Consider the following 13,183-nt stretch of genomic DNA (forward strand, 5'->3'; position numbering starts at 1 on the left):
TTGTTATTTATTACTCCGGTACTCTTGTCTTGTTCTGCATATTGTACAGTATTTTGTATAGTGTTTTGTATATTGTCCAGGATTGCTTATTATTTTTAATTTTATTTCAATTCTTAGTTTTATCTAATTTATCCATATTTGTTCCCTTAAGTTGGAGTCCTCAATCTCGTTATATGCAAATATAATGACAATAAAGTCCATTCTATGGTGTTTTATTCTTCTATTTGGCAAAGAAAAATGTAAATTAGCGTCAAGCTTGCACATTTTAAGAAGTGGAGTTTGTGTTTTCTATCAGGCATACTTGTTTTGCTGGCATGTTTCAAGGTTTTGGGTTGCCGATAATATGACACACCACAAGGAATGTCAGACGGTCCAATTGAAGTTGATCTTGCTTTCGCCATACTTGTTTTTCTCTACCACACACACACACACACACACACACACACACATACACACACACACACACACACACTGAGCAGATCTAATGACTTAAGGCTCGTGGCCCAGTTTGTGCCATCCCTCCAATAGTTCTGCACCAGACAGATACGCTTCCCCGTAATTACGACTCGCTTTCATCTCTGTGACTGGGATGGCGTGCACCAAACACGCGGGCAGGAGAGTACGGGGGGGGATCTTTGAAGAGGAGGAAGCCCCGTTTGTCACCTCCTGTAGTGTTCTATTCTCACCGTAGAACCGGTAAGGCATCAATAATTCAACCTTCGAGGAGGAGAAGTCACTCGGGCCGAGTTGACAAAGCCTTTGGAATTATGGACTAAATCCTCACTCTGGGGTTCATCGGACCATGGAACATTTTCCCCCAAAATGCTTTTTTAGGCAGCAACACTGCAGAAGAAGAGCACAGCCACAGTGAAGCATTGTGCTCAGAGAGTCTTGCTCGTCAATCTTTTAATCCAGCGCTTCGCAGATAGTGAGGCGGACCCCCCTTGGAGAGGGCCTGGTGATGTGTCAGAGGGGACTTCCGGTTTTAGCTTCGTTATTCATGCTTGGACTATACACAGGCCTCCAGCTAGGTGGCAGCAGTGCTCGAGTTAAGCAACAAGCTGACTAGAAATGGGAAATATGAGGAAGTATTCATAGTCCTACCGTGAGTACTACATTGGTACTTCAAACTACGTACAAAACCCGATGATAAATGGTAAATAAAAACAGAATACAATGATTTGAAAATCATTTACAACCTATATTCAATTGAATAGACTGCAAAGACAAGATATTTAACGTTCAAACTGGTAAACTTTGTTATTTTTTGCAAATATTTGGAATTTGATGGCTGCGGCAGGTTTAAAAAAAGCTGGCACAAGTGGCAAAAAAGACTGAGAAAGTTGAGGAATGCTCATCAAACACTTATTTGGAACATCCCACAGGCATACTTGCCAACCCTCCCGGATTTTCCGGGAGACTCCCGAAATTCAGCGCCTCTCCCGAAAACCTCCCGGGACAAATTTTCTCCCGAAAAACTCCCGAAATTCAGGCGGACCTGAGTGACGTGTTGACAACACACAACAACAGTGTCTACCGTAAAGCAGTTCGTCTGCCGTAAACAGCAATGTTGTGACACTTTTAAACAGGACAATACTGCCATCTACTTTACATGCATATGTGACCCACCCATAATGTGTCACATTTTTGTGTTGATTTATTTATTTTATTTTGTGGTTTGAATTCGTTTTTGGAGATGTCATTACACATTTATCAGTATTCACATTGGTCAGTAGGGGGCAGTAGGGCGTTTCTTCCCAATTGAATGCTATCACCTGCAGACCGGAAGTGTCTTGTCATTCTGATGAGCGCGACCAGTCTGTGAACAATTAAAACGTCCTGTGTGCTTTTTCCTCCTGTATAACAGGTTAGTTTTGGTGAATCAACTCACTGAATAATATCCATGTGATCTTTATAAGTTTAAGTACACATTCTGATGGTGGAGCCTAACTCTAAAGTGTTTGTGAGTTGTAGTTTGTAAATGAACACTGAAATTCAAGTATTTATTTTATATATATATATATATATATATATATATATATATATATAGCTAGAATTCACTGAAAGTCAAGTATTTCTTATATACATATATCTTAACCACGCCCCCAACCACGCCCCCCGCCCCCACCCCCCAACCCCCACCTCCCGAAATCGGAGGTCTCAAGGTTGGCAAGTATGCCCACAGGTGAACAGGCTGATTGGTGAACAGGTGGGTGCCATGATTGGGTATAAAAAGAAGCTTCCATGAAGTGCTCAGTCATGCACAAACAAGGATGGGGCGAGGGTCACCACTTTGTCAACAAATGCGTGAACAAATTGTTTAAGAACAACAGTTCTCAACCAGCTACTGCAAGGAATTTAGGGATGTCACCATCTAAGCTCCGTAAAATCATCAAAAGGTTCAGAGAATCTGGAGAAATCACTGCACGTAAGCAGCAAGGCTGAAAACCGACATTGAATGCCCGCGACCTTCGATCCCTCAGGCGGTACTGCATCAAAAAGCGACATCAGCGTGTAAAGGATATCACCACATGGGCACTTCAGAAAACTACTGTCAATAACTACAGTTCGTCGCTACATCTGTAAGTGCAAGTTAAAACTCTACTATGCAAAGGAAAAGCCATTTATCAACAACACCCAGAAACGCCGCCGGATTCGCTGGGCCCGAGCTCATCTAAGATGGACTGATACAAAGTGGAAAAGTGTTCTGTGGTCTGACGAGTCCACATTTCAAATTGTTTTCAAACTGTGGACGTCGGACCAAAGAGGAAAAGAACCATCCGGACTGTTATAGGCGCAAAGTTCAAAAGCCAGTATTTGTGATGGTATGGGGGTGTATTAGTGCCCAAGGCATGGGCAACTTACACATCTGTGAAGGCGCCATTAATGCTGAAAGGTACATACAGGTTTTGGAGCAACATATGTTGCCAGCCAAGCAACGTTATCATGGACGCCCCTGCTTATTTCAGCAAGACAAAGCCAAGCTATGTGTTACAACAGCGGGTACTAGACTGTCCTGCCTGTAGTCCAGACCTGTCTCCCATTGAAAATGTGTGGCGCATTATGAAGCCTAAAATACCACAACAGACTGTTGAACAACTTAAGCTGTACATCAAGCAAGAATGGGAAAGAATTCCACCTGAGAAGCTTCAAAAATGTGTCTCCTCAGTTCCCAAACGTTTACTGAGTGTTGTTAAAAGGAAAGGCCATGTAACACAGTGGTAAAAATGCCCCTCTGACAACTTTTTTGCAATGTGCTGCCATTAAATTCCAAGTTAATGATTATTTGGGGAAAAAAAAGAAGTTTCTCAGTTGGAACATTAAATATCTTGTCTTTGCAGTCTTCTCAATTGAATATAAGTTGAAAGGGATTTGCAAATCATTGTATTCTGTTTTAATTTCCGAATTATACAACGTTCCAACTTCACTGGTTTTGTACAATTTTTACATGTAAAATTAAAAAATACTGCGATGAGGTGGCGACTTGTCCAGGGTGTACCCCGCCTTCCGCCCGATTGTAGCTGAGATAGGCTCCAGCGCCCCCCGCGACCCCAAAGGGAATAAGCGGTAGAAAATGGATGGATGGATGGAAAATTAAAAAATAAATACATCTTTTTACCATTTTAAACACAATACAGTAGTACTACAAACACCTACAGTACTGCAGTGTTATAAATAAAACAGGGTAGGTGGGACATGGACACAAGTTCTCCTTTATTTTAATCATTTCTAAAACACATTTTTGCCTCTGACTCCTTTAATTTCGCACCTGTCAGTCTGGCTGCATAATTGCGACCTTTCGATGACTTAAAGGTCAGATGAAGACGACCCGGACGTGGAGACCGCTGATTCATAGCCGTCTGGGTCGGAATTGAAGAACATCGGAATTTGTACCGTTTAAGGCTGTGCAATTTTGAAAAAAACCTAATTGTATTTGTTTTCTCTACAAAATTGAGATATTTTCTACATACAAATGCATACAAGTCATGACATGTTACTTTTAGACTATTATCCAAAATATTCTTGTATCTCGGTGCCACACATTAGAATATGCAATCATTTACTTTAAAAATATATTTGCCTTCATGCAGACATACTCAGTCTTTGTCCACATCATGCTCTTAAATAAATAATTGTTTATAATGTCATGTATCATATATTATTAATGCAAGTTTCTAAAATAATATAAACTTTTATTTCTCATTATTATTATTAATAATAATAGATTTTATTTGTAAAAAGCACTTTACATTGAGTAAACAACCTCAAAGTGCTACAGTGTATTAAAAAAAATAAAAATAAAAAGACAATAAAAATAAATAAAAATAAAAACTAGAACAGCTTAATACCTAGAACTAGTATGCATATATCTAAAAAAATGTTTTTTCTTTGTTTGTTTTTTTAAAAAGAAGTGGTTTTAAGCCTTTTTTAAAAGCATCCACAGTCTGTGGTGCCCTCAGGTGGTCGGGGAGAGCGTTCCATAGACTGGTAGCGGCGGAGCAGAAAGCACTGGTACTGTAGAAGGTTTTTACAATTGTACTTTAATTGGAAAGTAAATAACTTTTAGTTACCCCAAACAAAGAAAAACAACAAAATAAAACGGACAAAGCATTTTAAAGTGCTTTTCTTTTTCCAGTTTGGAAAAACTACGCCATTTTTTTTTCTAAATTTTTTATTGCCATTCCCTGATCACAACATTCTCGCTCATTTGCCCGTGTTGATGGGCTCATATTGCCCATCCAAGTTGAAGCTGAAATATTCTCACAGCAGCACATTTGGCTTTGTAGTCATATTTAGTCCTCTTCATTTTTGATGAGTCCCGAGTAGCGAGGCTCTCTGTACGTTTTTGGGGAATTATCCTGTTGTATCTCACATTCTGTATCGTGTTTTGGAAAAAGGGTGTCATAAACGTTACTTAATTCATTAAAAATAAAAAAATAAAATACAAAAGAAAACAAATATTTATGCACATTTTTATTTTAATATTTATAATACATACAGTACAGGCCAAAAGTTTGGACACACCTCATTTCAAAGTGTTTTCTTTATTTTCATGACTATTTACATTGTAGATTGTCACTGAAGGCATCAAAACTATGAATGAACACATGTGGAGTTATGTACTTAACAAAAAAAAAGGTGAAATAACTGAAAACATGTTTTATATTCTAGTTTCTTCAAAATAGCCACCCTTTGCTCTGATTACTGCTTTGCACACTCTTGGCATTCTCTCGATGAGCTTCAATAGGTGAAAGGGTTTTCACTTCACAGGTGTCATAGTTTTGATGCCTTCAGTGACAATCTACAATGTAAATAGTCATGGAAATAAAGAAAATGCATTGAAATGAGAAGGTGTGTCCAAACTTTTGGCCTGCACTGTATGTATTATAAATATTAAAATAAATATGTGCATAAATAAATGAAGAAGATGACCAAGGTGATGAAGAACATGACCAAGGTGATTTCAAACCCTGGCCGAGTCATACCAAAGACTATAAAAATGGGATCTATTACCTCCCCGCTTGGCACTCAGCATCAAGGCTTGGAATTGGGGGTTAAATCTCCAAAAATGATTCCCGGGCGCGGCCACCGCTGCTGCCCACTGCTCCCCTCCCCTCCCAGGGTGTGAACAAGGGGATGGGTCAAATGCAAAGGACACATTTCACCACACCTAGTGTGTGTGACTATCATTGGTACTTTAACTTTAACTTAAAGAAAACAATCTGAAGTTGTCTTCATTTTTTTAGTTTTAATGCCGCAATTTTAATAGTCCGGCCCGCGTGTGCACAGATAGTTCTCCATGCGGCCCCATGAGCTAAGATGAGTTTGACACCCCGGCGTTAGAGTAACAGCGCAGTGTTAGCGTAGCATTACAGCATTTTCAGTCATTGTGGAGGGGGGTGTGGTCTGCGAGCCTGCCGCGGAGCAGGTGGGTAGATTGCCCAGCTGGGGCTTGTTATCTAATCACCTGTCACTCTTATTAGCAGCAGCCGGAACGAGACACGGGGTTGGAGTCGCTGGTGAGCGGACGCAGGAGACTGAGAGACATTTTGCTGCAAAGCAAACCCCTACCGCTATATGAAAATAAAATACTTGTTACCCAGACTACCGGGCCCACGAGAGCATCTTTGTGGTCAGAAGAACCCACAGGAGGGCAACCTTGGATAGGATAGGTCTTTATTGTCATTGCAACAAGTACAACGAAACTATGTTTTCAGCACAAACCCGTTGAAGATTAGACAAACAAACAGTGTATAGGGTTACAGAACAGGAACGCTGAAGGGTCGCCACGAGGCGCCCCGTAAAAGGTGGGAAGAAGGTAAAACGCTGGGGAAGAAGATGAGTAAAAAAAATACAATCTAGACTGGGCTCCTAAGGGGGCCTAGTCTGGAGTGGGAAAAAAACCTCCATGCCATGCACACATAAACATCCATCCATCCATCCATCTTCTTCCGATTATCTGAGGTCGGGTCGCGGGGGAAGCAGCCTAAGCAGGGAAGCCCAGACTTCCCTCTCCCCAGCCACTTCGTCCAGCTCTTCCCGGGGGATCCCGAGGCGTTCCCAGGCCAGCCGGGAGACAAAGTCTTCCCAACGTGTCCTGGGTCTTCCCCGTGGCCTCCTACCGGTCGGACGTGCCCTAAACACCTCCAGAGGGAGGCGATCGGGTGGCATCCTGACCAGATGCCCGAACCACCTCATCTGGCTCCTCTCGATGTGGAGGAGCAGCGGCTTTACTTTGAGTTCCTCCCAGATGACAGAGCTTCTCACCCTATCTCTAAGGGAGAGGCCTGCCACCCGGCGGAGGAAACTCATTTCGGTCGTTTGTACCCGTGATCTTGTCCTTTCGGTCATAACCCAAAGCTCATGACCATAGGTGAGGATGGGAACGTAGATCGACCGGTAAATTGAGACACACATAAACATGTTACATTTAATCACGACAACTCGCAACAGGGGGGGAGGGGAGGGGGGTGTTGGGGCCCTTGAGGTCGAGGTGTATATGCCCATTGTCTTGGGTGTGTAGATGTCGTGTCCATAGGCCTGGGGCCGTTCTGCAAGCAAGCAAAAGTTCGACTCCAGGTGTTGTTGAGGAGGTAGGGAGGTCAAAAGCGTCCATCATTGGGGTGTCCTCTGGGATGATTTCAGAACAGCCTGCTCCTGTTGTTGCTGCGTCAAGGCCATTCGAGGGAGTCGAATCGTAGATTAGGATTTTTGTTTTTCCGCGAGCAGACATTACAATGGCTTGTCTGTTCTATTCGTCCATGCTGGCCCTCATATCCAATTTTTCAACCCTCTTTTCCATGATGTGATCCATCTTGCGATTCAGTTCAGAAATCGCCCCAGTCTGTGATCCCACAACCCGGCCCAAACCATCCATTGCGACGAACAGCCACAGTCATATTTGCAGGTTTTGGTTACTGACTACGTAAATTTACCCTAAGGCGTTCAGAAGGGGTTTTTTGGCGAAGCAAAACAAACAAATAAAAAGCGGGAATAGAGAGATGTTGGGTTTATCAGTGCATCAGTAATTCTTCCATGTCCTTGTGTCTGCACCTCCCCGTCCTGTGCGGACACGCTGCAGCCTTCATGTCTGACAGAGGTTGCCTCCTGGTTGCTTTCACGGCGCTAAATAATCTTCGGGCCTGGCAGATATCTCCCTGTGATGTCTCTCTAATGTTATCTCTTCCTCCATACCTGCCACCGCCTCCCGGACGATTGCTGGGAAATGAAAAGGCGGAGGAGGGGTAGTGGTGGTGGTGGTGGTGGTGTTAAGGGGCCCGTGACCGACCTGTCCTCACCAGGAGGGCGCCTTGTTTACTTTTGCTAATCCATAGCAAATTACACAGAACCCAAAGTAACCCCATGGCGGCTTATTGACAGTCAAATTTCATCTGTTGCTTTTCAGGACGGGTTCTCAGTCTGCCCACGCGGTGCCCAGCCGGGGGGCCCCCTGACCCAGAAAATAGGCCCCCGAGAGCCGACTGGAAACTCATTAAAGATCGTCTTATTCGACTTTCACCCGCCATTGCTATTATCTCTCCATCGCTCTCTCTCTTTCTTCTTCCCTTCTGGCGCCTTCGCTCTGCCGAGCTGTGAAGCAGCAGACATCTGAGGAGACCATGAAAGTCTCGCGCTCGCTCGCTCGCTGAGGGGGGAAAAAGCAGCAAAACTCGCGCGCGGATATTCTAATTCATCAAGTTTCTTGGTAAGAGAGAGGATCCTAGCATTGGGCCGGAATGCAAGTGGCCCTCAGGTGGGAAATCAGCACGGAAATGAGGAATAAAATAAAATGAGAGACTTACTCATTCATGTGTGACGCATCAGGAGCGTGTAATATAGTAATTATCGGAGGGACATACTTTCGGATTTCCCCCCAAAACAGCTGTTCGAAAACGTGTCATGTCGAATAGCGTTTGGATTTTCTCTTCTCTGATTGGTCGAAAGAACAGAAACAGAAACAAAACAAAGTGAAAACATAGTACTCTTTAGTGGTTTGAACCCCTGTGCACACCCCTTGGGACTGTCGGACTGTCGAATTTAAGTGTTACTTCTTTTATTTCATAATCATATTACAAAACAGCTAGTGTTTTTCTTCCAATTGTGGTCTTTTGGTTGTCTGCAAAAAACTGTGTGCTTAACCTTGAGTGAGGAATGTAAGAAAGAGAGATAATGGGCATGTGTTTTGGCTGGAGGGACATGAGTGCGAGGGTGGGAGAGAGAGAGACTTAAGAGGGGAGAGGGTTTTTCGGACTGGACTGGTCTCAATGTATATGCAAAGCTTTGCAAATATATTACAAAATACCTATTCTGTCTCTGGTGGTTTTTCTACTCAGCTTTAAGTGTCGTAAAGAGCTTGGGAGCAACTTGTGACTTGAATTCCCTGGGAGGAACAACTGGTCCAAACGCAACAATTTGGGGGCTCGTCCGGGATTTGAACCTGGGACCTCTCGCATCTCGGGCATTACATGTGTTCCTCATGTGAAATTATTGTTCAGTTTAAAGGTTTTGCTAGGGAGTTTTTCTCAAGCTTAAAGATTTTTTTTGTAATGTTGTTAGAAGAAGAAGACATTCGACCGTGAAGTCCAGTGGGGAGTGCTCAGAGAGTATGGGGTATCGGACTGTCTGATTGTGGCGGTCCGCTCCCTGTACAATCAGTGTCAGAGCTTGGTCCGCATTGCCGGCAGTAAGTCGGACACGTTTCCAGTGAGGGTTGGACTCCGCCAAGGCTGTCCTTTGTCACCGATTCTGTTTACATCTTTTATGGACAGACTTTCTAGGCGCAGTCAGGGCGTTGAGGGGATCCGGTTTGGTGGCTGGTGGTCCTGATGGCTTCAACTGGCCGGGATCTTCAGCTCTCACTGGATTGGTTCGCAGCCGAGTGTGAAGCGACTGGGATGAGAATCAGCACATCCAAGTCCGAGTGCATGGTTCTCGCCCGGGAAAGGGTGGAGTGCCATCCCCAGGTTGGGGAGGAGATCTTGCCCCAAGTGGAGGAGTTCAAGTACCTAGGAGTCTTGTTCACGAGTGAGGGAAGAGTGGATCGTGAGATTGACAGGCAGATCGGTGCGGCGATTCAGTAATGCGGACGCTGTATCGATCCGTTGTGGTGAAGAAGGAGCTGAGCCGGAAAGCAAAGCTCTCAATTTACCGGTCGATCTCCGTTCCCATCCTCACCTATGGTCATGAGCTTTGGGTTATGACCGAAAGGACAAGATCACGGGTACAAGCGGCCGAAATGAGTTTCCTTAGAGATAGGGTGAGAAGCTCTGTCATCCGGGAGGAACGCAGAGTAAAGCCGCTGCCCCTCCACATCGAGAGAAACCAGATGAGGTGGTTCGGGCATCTGCTCAGGATGCCACCCGAACGCCTCCCTAGGGAGGTGTTTAGGGCACGTCCTACCGGCAGGAGGCCACGGGGAAGACCCAGGACACGTTGGGAAGACTATGTCTCACGGCTGGCCTGGGAACGCCTCGGGCTCCCCCGGGAGGAGCTGGACGAAGTGGCTGGGGAGAGGGAAGTCTGGGCTTCTCTTGCTTAGGCTGCTGCCCCCATGACCCGGCCTCGGATAAGCGGAAGAAAATGGATGGATGAATGGATGGATGTTAGAACAGGATATAAACAAAGTATACACACTTTCTCTTAAGAACTCTTGAGGCCCCATTAGGTTGACTCCATTGACTCCCATTATAACTAACCCTCTACATTTGACCCATCCTCTTGTTCCACCCCCTGGGAGGTGAGGGGAGCAGTGGGCGGCAGCGGTGGCCGCGCTCGGGAATCATTGTGGTGATTTAACCCCCCAATTCAATTGCAATGTTGTTAGAACAGGATATAAACAAAGTATACACACTTTCTCGTAAGAACTCTTGAGGCCCCATTAGGTTGACTCCATTGACTCCCATTATAACTACTACTTTTAACAGACTTGAATCCTGGTACATAAAGTTAAAAGTTAAAGTACCACTGATAATCACACTTGTAATGATGTTAGAACAGGATATATACAAAGTATACACACTTTCTCTTTCAATTAGGTTGACTCCATTGACTCCCATTATAACTACTACTTTTAACAGACCTTAATCCTGGTATATAATTGTGGTGATTTAACCCCCAATTCCAACCCTTGATGGGAGGTAATGGGTCCCATTTTTTTAGTCTTTATAGTTTTTATAGTCTATAGTATGTTGAAGAGGTTCATTTAGCCTACTGATGTGTATATATATAAATGGTTGATTTATATAGGCTAGTAAGGTAAAGTTTTGTAAAGTGACTAGCCTTTATAAATCAGCCAGTTATATATAGTCTTTGGTATGACTCGGCCGGGGTTTGAACTCACGACCTACCGACCTCAGGGCGGACACTCTCACCACAAGGCCCCTGAGCAGGTATATATATCTATAATCTCAATGCTCGAGGTAGAACATTCATACTTTCTTGTCCAGTTGTTGTTAAAAGTCAGATTTTTGCAATTTATTTAGATTTTTTTTTTCCCATTATTTAATGAGTAGTCTTCTTCTACTCACCCCACTGCTGCTTCACTGTGACATATACGGCCTGACGTTGCCCCCTGTGGGGTGGCAGGAGTACTGCATACATGGTCAACCCTAGTTTTAATGGTTTCATCGAGCCCTGCAGTAAGGCGTACTAACAGCACTTTTAAAGGCTAGATTTGGGCCAATACATTTATAATACACGACTATAGGACCGCAGAGACCTATTTCAAAGTAAAAATAGTATAACGAGGGACCTTAATGGGGACATCTTGAGCAAACTATCATCCTAATAGACACCATATCGAACAATATGTTCGCGATAAACAAGCTAAACTAAAAGGCATGTTCAGTAAATTCTAAAACGTCTTTAATTGACGCCTATATTTGCAATACATGCTGCCTTTAAAGTTCTTATCTGATGCCTCCTATTCCTTTATTAAGTCAACTCCTCTGATTAAAATGCAATACGGATTTGTAATTATGTGGCGTGATTTTAATCAGCGCGTTCCTAAATTGTTTTTATACCCAGGGTTTAAAATTTTAATGAAACACATCCTCGCAGTGCTTTTATTCAACTCGTATTTGTAATAAGGGTGAGTTTTTCTAAATTCTTATTAAGGAATGATTTAGGAGGCCAAGGGGAATATTTGCTGAAGTCTAATCCAAGCTGAACCACTGTCATTTTTTTAAAAGATGGAGCACATTAATAATGGGTTTTCCCCTGTACAGTAAAAAGAGTGCCTTGTTAGTGGAAGAACCAGGTAGGGGCCAAGATGAGGCGGTGTTCAACACTTGTGATTTAGTACTCTGGCACAGAACCAAAAAAACAAAAAGATACTTGGTGCGTACTTTGGTGCGGTTTGCGGAGCGTTGGTGTTTTTGTCTGCTCAGTAAAGAACATATGCATCCACTAAAGCCTTCATTTGACAGATTTATTGACATATTACGTCAAGTAACTCAAAAGCCTCAAACCAAAAAACGTCATTTGCTGGGTTAAATGCATACATTATTCTTATATTCCGTTATGACATATTACATGATACAACTGAACTAACAAAAAACAAACTGGTTTTCAGTTATGGTTGGCCTCAGAGGGCCGCTTTTAACAATGAGCAATATATGAATATACATGGATATATACAGGTAAAAGCCAGTAAATTAGAATATTTTGAAAAACTTGATTTATTTCAGTAATTGCATTCAAAAGGTGTAACTTGTACATTATATTTATTCATTGCACACAGACTGATGCATTCAAATGTTTATTTCATTTAATTTTGATGATTTGAAGTGGCAACAAATGAAAATCCAAAATTCCGTGTGTCACAAAATTAGAATATTGTGTAAGGCTAATACAAAAAAGGGATTTTTAGAAATGTTGGCCAACTGAAAAGTATGAAAATGAAAAATATGAGCATGTACAATACTCAATACTTGGTTGGAGCTCCTTTTGCCTCAATTACTGCGTTAATGCGGCGTGGCATGGAGTCGATGAGTTTCTGGCACTGCTCAGGTGTTATGAGAGCCCAGGTTGCTCTGATAGTGGCCTTCAACTCTTCTGCGTTTTTGGGTCTGGCATTCTGCATCTTCCTTTTCACAATACCCCACAGATTTTCTATGGGGCTAAGGTCAGGGGAGTTGGCGGGCCAATTTAGAACAGAAATACCATGGTCCGTAAACCAGGCACGGGTAGATTTTGCGCTGTGTGCAGGCGCCAAGTCCTGTTGGAACTTGAAATCTCCATCTCCATAGAGCAGGTCAGCAGCAGGAAGCATGAAGTGCTCTAAAACTTGCTGGTAGACGGCTGCGTTGACCCTGGATCTCAGGAAACAGAGTGGACCGACACCAGCAGATGACATGGCACCCCAAACCATCACTGATGGTGGAAACTTTACACTCGACTTCAGGCAACGTGGATCCTGTGCCTCTCCTGTCTTCCTCCAGACTCTGGGACCTCGATTTCCAAAGGAAATGCAAAATTTGCATGGTTGGGTGATGGTTTGGGGTGCCATGTCATCTGCTGGTGTCGGTCCACTCTGTTTCCTGAGATCCAGGGTCAACGCAGCCGTCTACCAGCAAGTTTTAGAGCACTTCATGCTTCCTGCTGCTGACCTGCTCTATGGAGATGGAGATTTCAAGTTCCAACAGGACTTGGCGCCTGCACACAGCGCAAAATCTACCCGTGC

General features: G+C 43.5%; 1 protein-coding gene across 1 annotated transcript in view; it reads right to left on the minus strand.

The window, feature by feature from the left end:
- Window positions 1-13,183, minus strand: part of unc5cb (unc-5 netrin receptor Cb) — a 426,633-nt gene that overhangs the window by 144,923 nt on the left and 268,527 nt on the right. The gene's annotated exons all lie outside the window — the stretch shown is intronic.

Source organism: Nerophis lumbriciformis, linkage group LG32 (genome assembly GCF_033978685.3).
Source record: "Nerophis lumbriciformis linkage group LG32, RoL_Nlum_v2.1, whole genome shotgun sequence".
NCBI classification, from domain to species: Eukaryota; Metazoa; Chordata; class Actinopteri; order Syngnathiformes; family Syngnathidae; genus Nerophis; species Nerophis lumbriciformis.